The 14350-nt window shown below is 53.2% G+C and overlaps 1 long non-coding RNA gene across 2 annotated transcripts in view; it reads left to right on the top strand.

The window, feature by feature from the left end:
- Positions 1 to 14130, top strand: part of LOC108448940 — a 51605-nt gene extending 37475 nt beyond the window's left edge. For both annotated transcript variants that reach the window (XR_001865036.1, XR_001865035.1), the window contains exons 3-4: positions 1838 to 1970; positions 7634 to 14130. This is a non-coding gene — a long non-coding RNA (uncharacterized LOC108448940). The remainder of the gene's footprint in view (positions 1 to 1837; positions 1971 to 7633) is intronic.
- Positions 14131 to 14350: the final 220 nt, after the last annotated feature.

The raw sequence follows: 14350 nt of genomic DNA, 5'->3' as shown, positions 1-14350 counted from the left end.
AGCGAGCAGGATCTCCAGCCTCACGGGAGGATGCTTCCAGCACTGGAGGACCGGCACTGGCTTTATCAGGTGCCTGGGCCGCCCTGCAGCCCTGCAAGATGCCAGCATGCCCAGTTTTCCAAGCAGCTTCAGCTTTCCTTGTTAAACCTGGCAGAGACTGGAGTGAGGAGGAGCCACTGGACCATTTCTCTGCTCCGAGACGGGCGCGGTGCCAGGCGCCAGAGCCTCCTGGCTGCCAGGAGCAGCAGGTCCTGGCAGGGAACGGGATGGAGCCGCTGGCCCAGCACGGAGCGGGCACCACAGCAACCTCGGAGCTCCTCTCCTCCATCCCTGGCTGCCGTCTGTGCCTCTCCCCTCCCAGGGCTGGCGAGGTGAGAAATGCGCCTCGGGCAGGCTGTTTCCCCGAGGAGGAGCAGCGTGGGAGAAGGCTTGCAGACAGCAAGGCTGTGCCCCCAGGCGCGTTTCCAGCTCCCCAAAATCCGCTTCCCAGCGACGCCGCTCTCCAGGCTCCATCCTTGCCGTCGCAGGGACCGCGTGCGCCTGCGGCACGAGGCGTCAGGAAACGCAAACCGCAGCTCCACCGCTCCCAGGTTTTGCCTAAACGGGGAAAAGGGGCCACAGAAAGCTGCTGCAGAGCTCCTGCCGTGCAGGAGGACCGTCGGGATGTGTCGGGTCATGCCAGGAGAGGCCTTGGACGCAGAGTGCTTCGAACAAGCCGAGGGGATGCCCAGATCCGCGCTGGCCATCTGCTCCCCGCAGGACAGGGCATCGTTCCAGGGCACTGGTAAACAGTGCCACATCAAGCCCTTCTGGTTATCAGCTGGTGACAAGGGCCGCTGGCAGCTGCAGAGCCAGGATTTAAAAGCTGTGATCCAAACCCTGCTCTGCTGCTTGTTCTGGGTCACCTGCAAGGCCACGCAGAGCTTATTTTCAGAGTCTGGCTTGGAAGTGGCTGAAACCTGGTGAATTCATACCCAGGAGAGCCAGAGATCGTGGCAGTCGCTGCTCCAGCTCTGAAGGAATTCAGGGAGGAGGGGGACAACAGAGTGGGGACAGGCCTGGCTTGCTCTTGATTTTTCTTTCCCCGTGTAGTGACATTTTGCTGCAACATCAGCTTTTTGTTTTAATAGTTTTAATTTGTTTTTAGAGGGCTAGAAAATATTTCAGAAATCCTTCCTTGCCAGTGTGCTGTTCCTTTCCAAATCTCATGCCTTCTAGATCTCCCAAAATAAACTGCTGTGGCCACAGGCAGCCACTGCTTTGGTAGCCCAAGCTGCTGTGGATGAAAACACGCTGGACCTTCACCCAGGCTGCTCCTGGCTACCAAAAAGCCCTTGGGACTGGCAGCGTCCAGTATTTATGGTTTCTGTCCTCTCCAGGAGTGATGGGAAACAGGGAATGGCTTCCCACTGCCAGAGGGCAGGGATGGATGGGATTTTGGGAAAGAATTGTTCCCTGGGAGGGGGGCAGGCCCTGGCACAGGGTGCCCAGAGCAGCTGGGGCTGCTCCTGGATCCCTGGCAGTGTCCAAGGCCAGGTTGGATGGGGCTTGGAGCAGCCTGGGATAGTGGAAGGTGTCCCTGGCCATGGCAGGGGGAGGGACTGGGTGGTTCTGAAGGTGCCTCCCAACCCAAATCCTTTGATGATGATGATGACGATGGGTCTCTGATTTTTTCCAGCCTTGAGGGCTGGGAAATTGACTGTGCTGAAAGCCTGGGTAAGAGCAAAACATCTTTAGAAAACATCTTTCGAGTGTTTTGTTGATGCATTTCCCCAGTTTTTTCGTCGAGCCTGAGGGGGCTGATAAGCAACTGAAAACATTTCCCGTTGTTTTCCAGTTCCTCCAGGGCTGCTCCAGGCAGGCGTCTCCAGGAAAGCCGCTCTGCATTGACTTCCAAATGAGAGTAATTAAAGCAAATGAGGCCTTCGCAGGGAAGAGAGCTCCCGGCTGGATGATGCTCTCGGCTCAAGGTAATTGTCCCAGGGCAGCTCTCACGCTGCGGTGGGGATGGGATGGTTTAACACTCCACAGACTTCTCCCTCCTTCCCGTTTTCCCATTTCCACGAGGCCACGTGCCTGGGGTGTCCCCTGGCATCCTGACCCGCTTGAAGTGACTTCTGCCTGCTCTCACCCAGCTGCTGCCAAGGTTTTAAGGAGATTCGGTGTCCCCCAGGCCCCTGGGGCAAAGGGAGGTTGGGAGCAAGGTGGGATTTGGAGTCCTGGAAACTCTGGAGTGTCGATTTCTTTCCCCACCAAGAACCAGAGGCCAATTTTGCAACCTCAGTGCAAAGCAGGGAGAAGAGAACACTAAATGGGGCAAGAACTGCCAATTTCACAACAATTGCCGAGAAACAGTGAACTGAAACATCCCCTTGAACTGAAATATCCCCTGAGGGTGGGGGAAATGTCAAGCCCAAGCAGTTGTCACTGGCTTTTTACCTGCAAGCCACACATTGCATCCCTCCTTGGGGATGTTTTTGCTCCTCTAACGCTTCCTGACCTTTCTCAAAATGTCCTCCCACCCCCAACAGGGGAGCACGGGGCCTCCCCATGCCTCAGTTCTTCGTCTCACCTTCACCACTGCTGCTTTCCCTCAAAAATTGTCACTGTCACCGTTTGCAGTAGAGACTTCTGCTTGATCTGGTGCCTGGTGTTGGCACCAGAGCCCACCGCGAGCTCTGAGGAGTTTTATCAGTGCCCTGCACACTCGATGCTCTTGGCCAAGCTGGAGGAGGGACAGTTTAGATGGGATATCAGGAAAAATTGCCTCCTGGATAGCGTGGCCAGGGCAATGGCGGAATGCCCATCCCTGGAAGTGTTCGGAGTGTGGCTTGTGGCACGTGGGGACATGGCTTTGGTGGAGCTGGCAGTGTTTAGGTTCATGGCTGGAGCTAGAGGGCTTTTTCAACCTTTCCTCTCCCTTCTTCAGCTCCCTATTTTTTAATCCATGCTCTGAAGGCCTCTCCTAAATATTGCTGCTTTTTTGGATTTGTGGTACAATACTTTCACTACTGCTAGTTTGTTTTTTTGGGGGGGGGTGGGGAGGGAAATGTGATAAAAGGAAGTAGAAGGAAAGGTTTCTTTTTCTGTTCTTCCTTTTTTTTTTTTAATTTTTTTTTTTCTTAAAGCCCGAAATGAGAAAAGGGAAAATATAAAAGAACACAAAAATGCCCCAATTCTTTCAAGATTGCTCCCGGGTAATTTCCACCCTCATCTACAGATTTGGTGCATCAGTAAAAAAAATATAAACTGTGTATCTCCTGCGGAACACAGGGGGATTTTCCTTTGTCCACGTGCCTTGGGCACTGACCTGGGGATGTGGGGAGGATTTCCTCGGGCTCTGGTGGCTTTGAAAGCCCCGTTGTTCCTTCACAGGGATCCTTTATGCTGATCGTGCACATTCTGTGGGCATCTGTCAGCAGGGGAGGGGGGAAAATTACTGAAATGGGTAATAAAGGAGATGAAAACAATCCGTGCTGGCCTCTGGGTAATAACCAGCTGATATTAAGCCTAAGCCCAGCTGAAAACAGTTAATAATAAATGGGCATTAATTAAAGCTAAATTACAGGGGAAGGTGCAGGCCTGGCCCTCAATCCAATTAGAGGCCTGTAGCTCGTAACGGAGAGAATCTGTCCAGCCTGTGAATAAATGATCAAAGCAGGGCTGGGTCAGGGTTTAGATGATGCCTGGACAGGGAAGAAGAGGCCAGAGGAGGATTAAGAGAGCAACTGTGGCCAGACGGCTCGTTTGGGTTTGCCACACACCCTGAGCCCAGAGCTGAGCTGGGCCATGGGCCCAGAAGGTTTGGGATGAGTCCTGATGGGAATAAGATGTCCAGCAGGGAGCCCTCATGGTGACAACAGGAGGGAAAGGGCAAAACTGAGGCTGGTCCAAGGCTGGATCCGACTGGGATGTGCTGTGGGCATGAGGAGGGAGAGTCAGGGTCGCCCTCAAAGCTGACCAGACCCTTGGCCAGGGAGCAGCTGGGGAGTGAGGATGCGATCCAAGAAGGAGCTGCAGCTGGAAAACAGCACTTCTCCAGCTCTGGCAGACTGAGGGGAGCACCAAGGGTCACCGACCAGGGACTGCTGGAGGGATTCCTCTCAACCAACAGCTCCAGGCTGCTCACACTCTTGAGGGCAAAAGGCTCAGTTTTAAACCTGACTGGTGCTGAAAGAAGCTCTGGAATGTGCCATCTTCCAAACACCAACTAGGACGAAAAAGACAGCCTTTTGAAAGCTACTATGAGGAAAAAGACAGCGTTTTGAAAGCTTGGAATGTTTAAGGCACACTCAGACCTTCAGGCGTGTCCCACAAATGAGAGACAGCATCAATACCCAGAAAAGGCTGTTCTTCTCCAGAAAATCTCCACACATTTGCTGCTTCTCCTCCTGATCCAGATGTGCACTTCAAGCAGGGGGATGTCCTCCCTCAGGAGCAACCGTGGGGATTTTTTGGTTGAATGCAATGAGGAGAACACGTTTTGGCACTTGGGCTCAGCACAGCCTGGACTTACGAGCACCCACAGAGGCAACTGAGGAGGGTGCTGCAGTTTGGACTCGCCCCCTGTGTCATTACCCACCAGCTGGAGGCTGATCCCTGTGGAGCTGGGTAGGGATCCCTCTTGGAGCAGGGATGGCTGGCACAGGGGCTCGCTGGGACCAGAATGACCCCAGAGGAAGGAGCCAGGGAACAGGAGCTGGCAAAGCTTCGTCTCCTTGGCACAGCTTTGCCAGAAGCAGCCAGTCCCTGGCTTGGAGCAGGAATTCCAGGCGTGTCCCTGCAGGCAGAGCATGAGGGATGCTCCACACATCCCACGCTGGTGGGCAAGGCTGGGTTTGCTGCAGCACGGCCACGCTGCCTCCAAGGAGCAGCAAAAGGGAGCCTGACTCCCCAAACGCTGATGCAGCCATGGAGAATGAGCTGAGCCCAGAAATATTTTGATTATCCTTTCCGAAAGGAATCCATGTTTGCAGAGGCTTGATCACAGAATCGCAGTCTGGTTTGGGCTGGGAGGGATTTTAGAGATCGCCTCATTCCAACTTCCCTGCCAGGGGCAGGGCTTGTTTCCTGGTGCCAGGCCTGGACACGCTGAAAGCGAGAGCAATTTTGTGGGATGCTCAGTTGAGGTTTAATAGGTCTGGAAAGAAACCAAAACCCTTCAGTCCTCAGAGGTGCAGTGGATCCCCCACAATTCCCCCAGGATTGGCACCTCTGACACCTGGACCTGAAGTCTTAAAGAACATGGCTGTGCTTTGAATTTCTGCCAGTGAACCCATGGAATATGCTCAGCTGGAAGGGGACCCACAAGGATCATCGAGTCATGGAGCATCAATATTAAAGACCTCAGCAGGATGATGGGGTCCTGTTGTGTAGGAAACCGCTTTCAATCCATTCAGCTGTATCCAAGATGATTTCTTTCCCTTCCTGACCCGCAGAGATTATTCTGGAAAAACAATTCTTTAGATGCTACGGCAGGAGGAATAAAAATAGCTGAACACACGAACCGGCCTCCCTGGCAGCACAAATAATGCCGAGTGCTTCTAGCACAGGGAAAATGAAGCCTGTAGCAGGAAACAGAGGGAATCCCTACACAAAAGAAGGAAATTTGGGAAGAATGACTAAGCTAGGAGAGGAAACTAGGTGCTGTGGCTGGCTGCTAGCATTGATGCTCTCAAAGCATCAATGTGTGTGTAGAGCAGGGCACAACATCCCAGGATAGCCGACATTCCTGGAAGAGCAGGGCTCCTGGGATCTCCCTGGGGCTTTGGGGACAGGGCCTCTGAGAGGTCAGGTGAAGAATGGAGCGGGATGAAAACAGGGAATGCCTTTACATGCCAACCTGGGAAGCGCTTGCACCTGGGTGACATCAAGGTGATTTATGAGGGAAGCCCAATTAAGGCTGCTGGAAGCTGTTTTTCCCGGGAGGAATGATGACAGGAGCAGAGCTTGCTGGCTCCTGCAGCCTCCTGTGGGCGCCTGCCCTGCGCTCTGAGCCTCTCCTTGCAAGAGGCACTGAAGAGCCCACAATGAGCAAATACACCTCTGATCCATTTTTCCCATCCCACCCACCCCCTCCGTGTTGTCAGCAGAGCTGCCCTCCCTTCCCAGGGCTCTCCACCCTTGGAATTCCAGGGGAGGGAAGCTGTGGGGCTTCAGCTTCGGCTTTAACCACGATTGTTCTGGGGAATAGTTTGACCTGGTGGTGAACATGGGCTCATACTTCAGAGGTGACTTGGCTGCAGCCCTCGAAGGCTTTGGGGAAGTGGGAAAAGAGATAAGAAAATGAGGAGGAGCTGGAAAACAGACCCTCACTATCTCCACCTGGAGAAAAGGAGCAGGCAGCATTGCTTGAGGCACGGATGAGACCGATGAGAAACCGCTCAGCTTCATCTGCAGCTTTGTCCTGCCAAGACATGAGCTCACCAGGGGGAATAAATTCATCCAGAGCCCCCTCCACAGCCCATTCCTGACCTTTTGGAGAGCAGCATCCCACCAGCTCAGGGGTGTCCCATAAGCAAAGACACTGGAGAATCTCCACAGCACAGCTGGTGACCCACCTTGGGCACTGCCAACCCTTCCCCTGTGTGCCAGGCTGGTCAGAACCCATTTCACCCCATCCCACTGCCTTCAGGGTGGGCTTGGCTGCTCCAGCAGAGCTCTCCAGCACAGCTCAGAGTCACCAGGCTCAGCGCCCATGACCCTCCCCTACACGGATTCAGGATTCCGAGACCTTGACCCTGCCTGGAGCAACGCTGGGATCTGCAAGGTGGAGGAGTGGCTGCGGTGTGTGGAGGCTTGGGTCAGGTCAGAGCAGGCTCCTGGCCCCGGGTCAGTGATGGATGGACATGCCAGGCCCCAGCCCAGAGGTTATCTCAGCTATTTGGGTTATTCCAGGCATCTACCTTATCTGGGATCCTGGATTGGGGAGAACAGGTTTCATCCCCACAGCCTTCACACTTTAACTTTTAGCTGCTCCTTTTCTCCTCTCCATCAAGGAGGTAAGAGGGGGAAGTAAGATGTCCCTGTCCGTGGCAGGGGGGGGTGGAACAAGATGATCTCTAAGGTCCCTTCCACCCCAAACCATTCTGTGATTCCCCGAATCCATGAATTGGGCTTTGAACAGGGAGTTGCAGTTATCCCTGCAGGCTGGAAAAGTCAGGCAAGGCACAGTGGGAGCCCATGGAGGAAGGGAGATGGGCTTGTGATGCTGATCCCTCTCTCTTCTATTTTCTCTTAAAAAAACCTTTCCCCTGATCCTTTAGGCTGGGGATGGTACCTGGGCTCTGGTCACTGCTCCCCTTCAGTCTTTTTGAATTAGAAGCCCTTCAAAGGGAGATGTTCTTTCCTCTCTACCCCCGGATATCTTTCCCAAAAGGACAAGGGTGTCTCCTGGATGAATATGAACAGGAGCACGTGGTCGGAACAGAGGCTCCAAGGCTGCCCGGGTCCCTTTGGGTTTTGCCTCTGTGGCTGGATTCTTGGATATCTCACGGGGAGTGATTCATGCCCGGGCCTTTCTCCGTGGCAGGGGTTTGTGTAACAGCTCTCTGGGATGTAAAATAAGCGCTGAGTGAGTGATGAATTCTTCCCTCACTCAGGATATTTATAGCTTTTTCTCTTGCTCCTCCAGCGAGTCACCTATTTTCGCACGGCTCGTGGGCGTTCCGTGTCAGCGAGGCTCCCGCTCCTCACCAAGGCTGGGTGAGACTGGCCAGAGGCTCCCGAGCTTCTCAGGACTGGGAAGGTGCATTTTAAGATCCCACTGTGTGTGAAATCAAGCTGAAAGCCACGAGACCATGCAGTTCCCTCTTTATTTTCCGTGGCTCCAAGGGTCGTGTTTCCCACCTGCTCCTCCCCAGACGGGGCAGGCTCACGTTTTCCTCCTCACTTTGCACGGGAGCTGGCTCTCGGTATCCTGCTGTGGATTCACTGGGATTCTATTGGGATCACCTCGATTGGGATCACCTCTATTGGGATCATCTGTCCCAGGGTGCACCAGCTCTGACCAGACCAGGTGGGATGAGATCCAGAGCGTCTGGTGTGGGTTTGTCACCACCCTCATGGTCCCACATGATGTGGATTAATATGGATTTTCACCAGGAGCTTATTCCTACTCCCGTGTCCCAAAAAATGTGTCTGGATACTTGTTTTCACCTGGAGGGCTCAGGAAAGAGGAGCAGGTCACCAGCTCTGTCGCCAAGATGTCCATCCATTCATCCATCCGTCCATCCATCCATCATCTCCCTAAGCCAGGAGCAGGACGGATGGACATGCAGGGTCATGTGGAAAGCTGGAGCCACAGGGATGAACGCTTGCACAACGGAGCTTCCAGCCTTAGGGAGGGGGTCTCCTGTCGAAGCAGAAAAATGATGACAGGTTTTAAAATCCTTCCTTTGCAAGGAGAGTTTTGCATCTCCTCCATCTTCCACGAAGGAACAATATTAAAACAAAATAGACTAAAACTGGAGCAAAATGGTATTTTGAGGGCTTTTTTTCTATACCTAACCCACTGCTTCTGGTTTTCCCCCCCACGTTTTCCTTTTTTGTTGTTGTTTTGTTGGGTTTTTTTTACACAGAGGAAAAGCAAGTGACTCCTCCCACTGAGGATACTTTCAGCTCCCCTTTCCCTGGCCATCCCCCCTCTCCAGGCTGCTCCAGAGCCCAGGTTATCCCTCAGCTCCCCCCTCCCTCTGCCCGGGGCGGGGGGGGGGGGGGGGTCCTGGCACCATCCTCCTGCAGCTCTGTGCACTTGTGCCCTCCTCCTCTTCCCACAGCCTGATTTATGGGGTTTTATCTTCCCCTTTTACACCGCACCTGATTGCCGTGACCTCTGCTCCCTGCATAGCTTGGATTCCTCAGGGAGGGGTGTGGGCCACCGGGAAGGGCTTTCTCCTTCCCTGGGTCACCCCGGATGCCACCAAGGGGTCCCTTCAGCCACCTCCATCCTCTGCCCAGGTGGCTGGGGAATGAGGGGGGGTCTCCCTGTCCTTGAGCTCATGGCAGAGAAAGCAACAACGGGGTCTTCCCCTTCCCTGGGAATGTGCTGCTCCCCCCAGCCCACCCCAAAATCTCATCTGTCTCCCTTCCTGGAGCTGGGGAGATGTGCTGGACTTGCCCTGGCATAGGGTGTGATGGGGTCAGGGAGAGGTCAGTGACACCGGGACAGGGATCTTGGTTTTCCAGTTCTTCCTTTTCCCTTCCCAGCCCCTGTGCAGGATCTCTCAGGTACATGGGGACTCACCTGGTAGAGCCAGGGCTACTCAGACGATGAGGGCTGGAGAATATCCCAAATTCCTGAGGGTGCTCCTGCTTGTCCGTGCTGGCAGCTTTCCCATGGGCCGGATCCATCTGCCACCCCACCCAAAAAGAACCATTTTGGAGGTGCTGCAGCTGCCTTGGGGAATGCTCCTCTTCCCTGGGGACTTGGGCAGCAGCCGGGATTGTCCCTCCCTGGCGCCTCTCTGTCCGGCTCCTGGGGATGGATCAGCCAGGGCTCAGGCTGAGGCTGGGACACAGATTAATTAATTAATCATCACCCTCCATCCCTGACTGCCCTTCCCTCCAGCGAGCCCGAGGGTGAGCAAGAGTGGGGTCTGTGGGAATCGCGCTTCCCCGGGGGTTAAAGTCTCCCAGGAGAGAGCGAAATGGAGTTTAATTTATTGAGTCTGCAAACAGTGGCAAGAACACCGCCACTGCAACCAGGGACGTGACATGAGGGTGCAGGGATCCGAGGCTTTTTCCATCTGGGAAATGCACCTCGGCTTTGTCACCGCACCAGGACAAAGGTTTAGGGTCGGATCTGCACTGGATGTCTCTGGTGCCAAGAATGAGAGCAGGCAGTGTTTGGGTTATTTAGGATGGGTCTCACCAGACCCTCTGCCAACAGGGGTTTCCCACACTTGCTGGTGCTAAAAGGCTCCATTTTTCCTCGGGAAAGGAGCAGGAGAACGTGTGATTTTTCACTCGGCACTTCGGGAATTTCGAGGTTCTCAGGACAGTGATTAGAGTTACTTATTATAGACACAGTGGTGGGGTGCAGCTTCCCAAGTGGGGAGCTTCAGGACAGGGACAGGCTGAAACCTCTGGGAGAACGGGGTTTTGTCTCCAGCTCTGATGGGGCCTCGTGGGTGGGAACCCTTAGCCTGCTGGGGCTTGGTCACTGCAGTCACCCTCTGTTTCCCCTGACTGCCCTGCATTACTTCTTAGGACAACTTTTGATGCAACTTCTGCTGTTAGAAGGGGCAGAACCACTTCCAGCAAGCTGTTGCAAAACCCCAAAACAGGAATAAAACTCAGGAGTTCATTTTTAGTCTGCTCGTTTTTTGGTTTTGTTTTTTTAAAATGCTAAGTCCTGGCTTCTTTCCAATCTGCTGCATCACCCAGGAGGCTGCAAAGTTCCCCTTCCAACATCTGAGAAGGAAGGTGGGCATGAAAAGTCATCCCCCAGGACGTGGAACTCGTGCTAAACCACGAAATACCACCAAACTTTGGATAAAATTCCTGGCAGCTGGCATCACATGGAGGAGCTGGCACTTAAGGGAAGGCAAGAGGCAGAGCCCTCATGATTGTCCCTGCATTAATCCCCTGTGCAGCTGGGCAGGAGGGGATCTTGGCGGAGGTGTTTGGCACAGGAATGTGACCTGGAACACTGGGAATGCTGGAGCCGAGCTCGGAGGGTCTGGATTTCACCTGGAACACAAGCATTTGGAACCATGGCCGGGCTAGGAGGTGCCCTGGCCTACATGAGTGGTTCGTGGTGATGATTGATAGCAACCTGTGATGCCTTAAGAGGCCTCCTAGACACAGAGACTGGACAGGAGTAAGGGAATAAAAGAGGTATTTATTTGAAAGGCCTTCAAAGGTACCCCCTGGGGACCAGAGGCTACTGCTGAGAGGGACCCCAAGATGGACAACAGGTCCTGGCACAGCCTCCAGCAGCAGGGAGAGGAGCTGAGGGGGTGTAACCACACCTGCAGCAGGGGGGTACAGGTGTCTGGGGAAATGATGCTCCAAGGGCTGGAGCCCCTCTGGAGCCAGGCTGGGAGAGCTGGGGGTGCTCACCTGGAGAAGGGAAGGCTCCAGGGAGAGCTCAGAGCCCCTTGCAGGGCCTAAAGGGGCTCCAGGAGAGCTGCAGAGGGACTGGGGACAAGGCATGGAGGGACAGGACACAGGGAATGGCTTCCCAGTGCCAGAGGGCAGGGCTGGATGGGATCTTGGGAAGGAATTGTTCCCTGGGAGGGTGGGCAGGCCCTGGCACAGGGTGCCCAGAGCAGCTGGGGCTGCCCCTGGATCCCTGGCAGTGTCCAAGGCCAGGCTGGACATTGGGGCTGGGAGCAGCCTGGGACAGTGGGAGGTGTCCCTGCCCATGGCTGGGATGGGATGAGCTCTAAGGTCCTTCCAACCCAAATCTTTCCATGATTTTGTGATTCTGATATTCTCCTCCTGGGAATGGTTGCCATGGGGCTTCCCTGTGTTTTGGCTGATGTGGTGCTTGTTGCTGTATCCATGGATTTCCTCAGTCCTGCCCTCAGGAATTCGAGTTTGTGTTTCTCCCTCCTCCTCCCAGGCTGCACTAAGATCGTGTCTGACGAGCAGCCTGGCTGGGAAAATGGGATTGGGATTGATTTTGTTGCCTGCAGCTGCTGCTGGTTGGAGATTCTGCCACTGTTTTGTTTTAGAAGTCGATCTCCTTGTAATTCTTCCACAGTGAGCAAGAGCTTTCCCTCTAAGACATTAGGCCTGGCCTGAGCACTCTGGGCTTAAAACTGAATTTTTCACGCTGTCCTTGTCTCACAGAACTCGCTGCATCCAGCCTGGCCAGGACTGAGGGTTCATTCCCTCTTCTTGCTTCCCGTTTCTCCTGCTGCAGGGAAAGGGACTCTCCCATCCCTCCTGCTTGGGATGTCCCCCTGGAGCTGCTGGAAAAGATCTCCCACGCCTTGCTAATCCCCAGGGAGGCGAGAGCACCCTGAAGCAAGGCCTTGTGTCATCGGGGCAGCCTGAAAATCACCTGGAAAACTGACATGGAAAGCCTGAAGCAAACCACTGGGAATTAGATTTTCTGGGAAAGGAGGGGCCAAACCTGCAGGGAATGGGATTTGAGGGACTTGCTGTCTCCACTACAGCTTGTGCATGTCCAGAGCTTGTTTGGGAGCAATTAAGGCAGTGTCTTTGGCAGAGTAATTAATGGTAATTAAAGGCACGTTATCCGTGGATGTGTTGTTGGGGATGGAGTGAGGAATTCAGGGCTAGGCTTAAGCTCTCCCTGCTGTGAAAAGACACAGATCAGTCCCTTTTGAGATGGAGGGGGGGGGGAAAGAAAATATCTGAGCCTTGTAGAAATTCCCCTGAGATATTTCCCCAACCACACCTGAAGCTGCCAAGGTTCCTCTCACCCAAAAAGGGCAAATTTTAAGGATTTTCTTTTCAGAGTTGTGCCACACGGCACAAAGCTCCCAGGCCTTTACCTGCAGTCAGAGATCCCCTGGTGTTTCAGGTAATAAATCTGTTTATTGGAGCTTTTCTTCTGCCATGACACCTCTCACAAGTTCTGTGTTTGCCCTTGCTAGGGCTTTTCTGTAGAAAAAAAAACCCAAATAAATGTGTCAGGGCTTCTGGTTTGTGCCAGCACCAGGAGGGTTTTGGAGAGGAGTCACTACTGGAAGTTGGAGCTGGATTTCTGCTGTGCTCCCAAGTACCAGCCTGCAGGGAAAAGCCGGGCTAGAATCTGCAAAGGAATCCATGTTTAGGGGGGATTTGGGGGGAAAAGTAAATTTTGGTAGGGTTTTTTTTTCCCTGTTCAACAGTTGCATCCATAAAGCACAAGGGAGGACTCGGGAAGGTCCCCACGTGGATTAATCCACCTGGGATAATCAGGAATAGCTCTGCTGGGTAGGGCAAAGCCTCAGGAGCAGGGCTGAGGGGAATGAAAGACAAACTCCTTTTGCCTGCTGCTCTCCCTCTCCTTATTATCCACACAGAAATCACTCACATTCTTTGCAAGCCGGGTCTTGCCTCGACTCAAGGAGCTCAGATCATCAGAAATACAACAGTTTTCCTGCACGTTTCCTGACCAAAGAAGCTCCAAGCGGGCAGGAGGTTGGGAGCAGGGGGGTGGAACGGGATAGGGTATCTCCTGCTGCCCTTTCTGAGAGATTCCTGGGCTGTCACTGCTGGAATTTCTGGATACCCAGTGAGACAACAGCCCCAGCACGGAGAATACGCCCTGTGCCTTGGCCACAGTTCGAGGCAGATTTCACGACACACCTTTAATAACGCAGAATTCCTCTAAAAATTCCCAGTAAAGAGGGAACGTGCTCCATTCCAGCAACATTGCCTCAGCATTACCCAAACACTCAAGACCACTGCAGCTCCTTCTTTCCCCCCCTCGCCGTGGCACTTTGCCACCAGCATTCCCATGGAATGGCTCCTTTTTTGATGAATCCTCGGGTGGTTTTTTGTTTTTTTGGATGGCCAGGGAAGAGCAGCACTGGCTGCTTTCCAAGCAGCTGCAAGGTTTGCACAGGGGCCTCTCTCCCCCCATGCCCTGGTTAATGGATCACCAAGACATGACCTGGCTGAGTCTGCCGGGAACAGGGGCTGGATAAACACCCACTCCATGGGCAACGTTCCCACTTCAGGGCTTGCTGGGAATTTTGGGGCAAACAGACCCCTCAAAACACCTCATTCTAACCCCCCCAAAAAAAGCATCCCTGCCACCTCCAGCTGAGACCCTGAGTTTCTTATCCCAGAGCAGAAACGGGATAATTTAACGGGAACATGGATAAGTCACAGAGATCTGTGATTGCCTCCATGAACACATCCGTGGGGAGGGGGGGAAGGCTGCTGGAGTTAATGGATAACCCAGGATGGGGAAAGCTGTGGGCTGGAAATGCCAATCACACCAGGAGAAATACAGAACTGTAGAGTTGGAAAAGGCCTCTGAAATCACAGAGTCCAAATGCTCCCCCCAGAACTGCCCAGGTCACCGCTAAACCGTGTCCCCAAGTGCCACATCCACACCTTAAAGCTCCTCTTCAAGAGGGGCAGGAGGAGCAAAGGGAATATTTCAATATATCCTTCCCTGTCTGCAATTTTATGCCTGCATAAAACGATAGATAAATATGATTATATAAATGTTATCATTCTAGGATGATGTGGTAACATTTTATAATTGTAAAATGGTATCATTTTAGGATTATCATTATAGAAATGATAAAACATCATTTATAATTCTATTTTCTAATGATAATTTATGTCTGGTTTATACGTATTTTATATCTATAAACCAGAACATGGATGGCATGTAAGCACACATATATAAATATACAGAAATCGATCTATTTTA

Source organism: Corvus brachyrhynchos, unplaced genomic scaffold (genome assembly GCF_000691975.1).
Source record: "Corvus brachyrhynchos isolate BGI_N302 unplaced genomic scaffold, ASM69197v1 scaffold79, whole genome shotgun sequence".
Taxonomy (NCBI): domain Eukaryota; kingdom Metazoa; phylum Chordata; class Aves; order Passeriformes; family Corvidae; genus Corvus; species Corvus brachyrhynchos.
The sequence above is the reverse complement of the archived record's forward strand: the minus strand, read 5'-3'. Positions and strand labels throughout refer to the sequence as shown.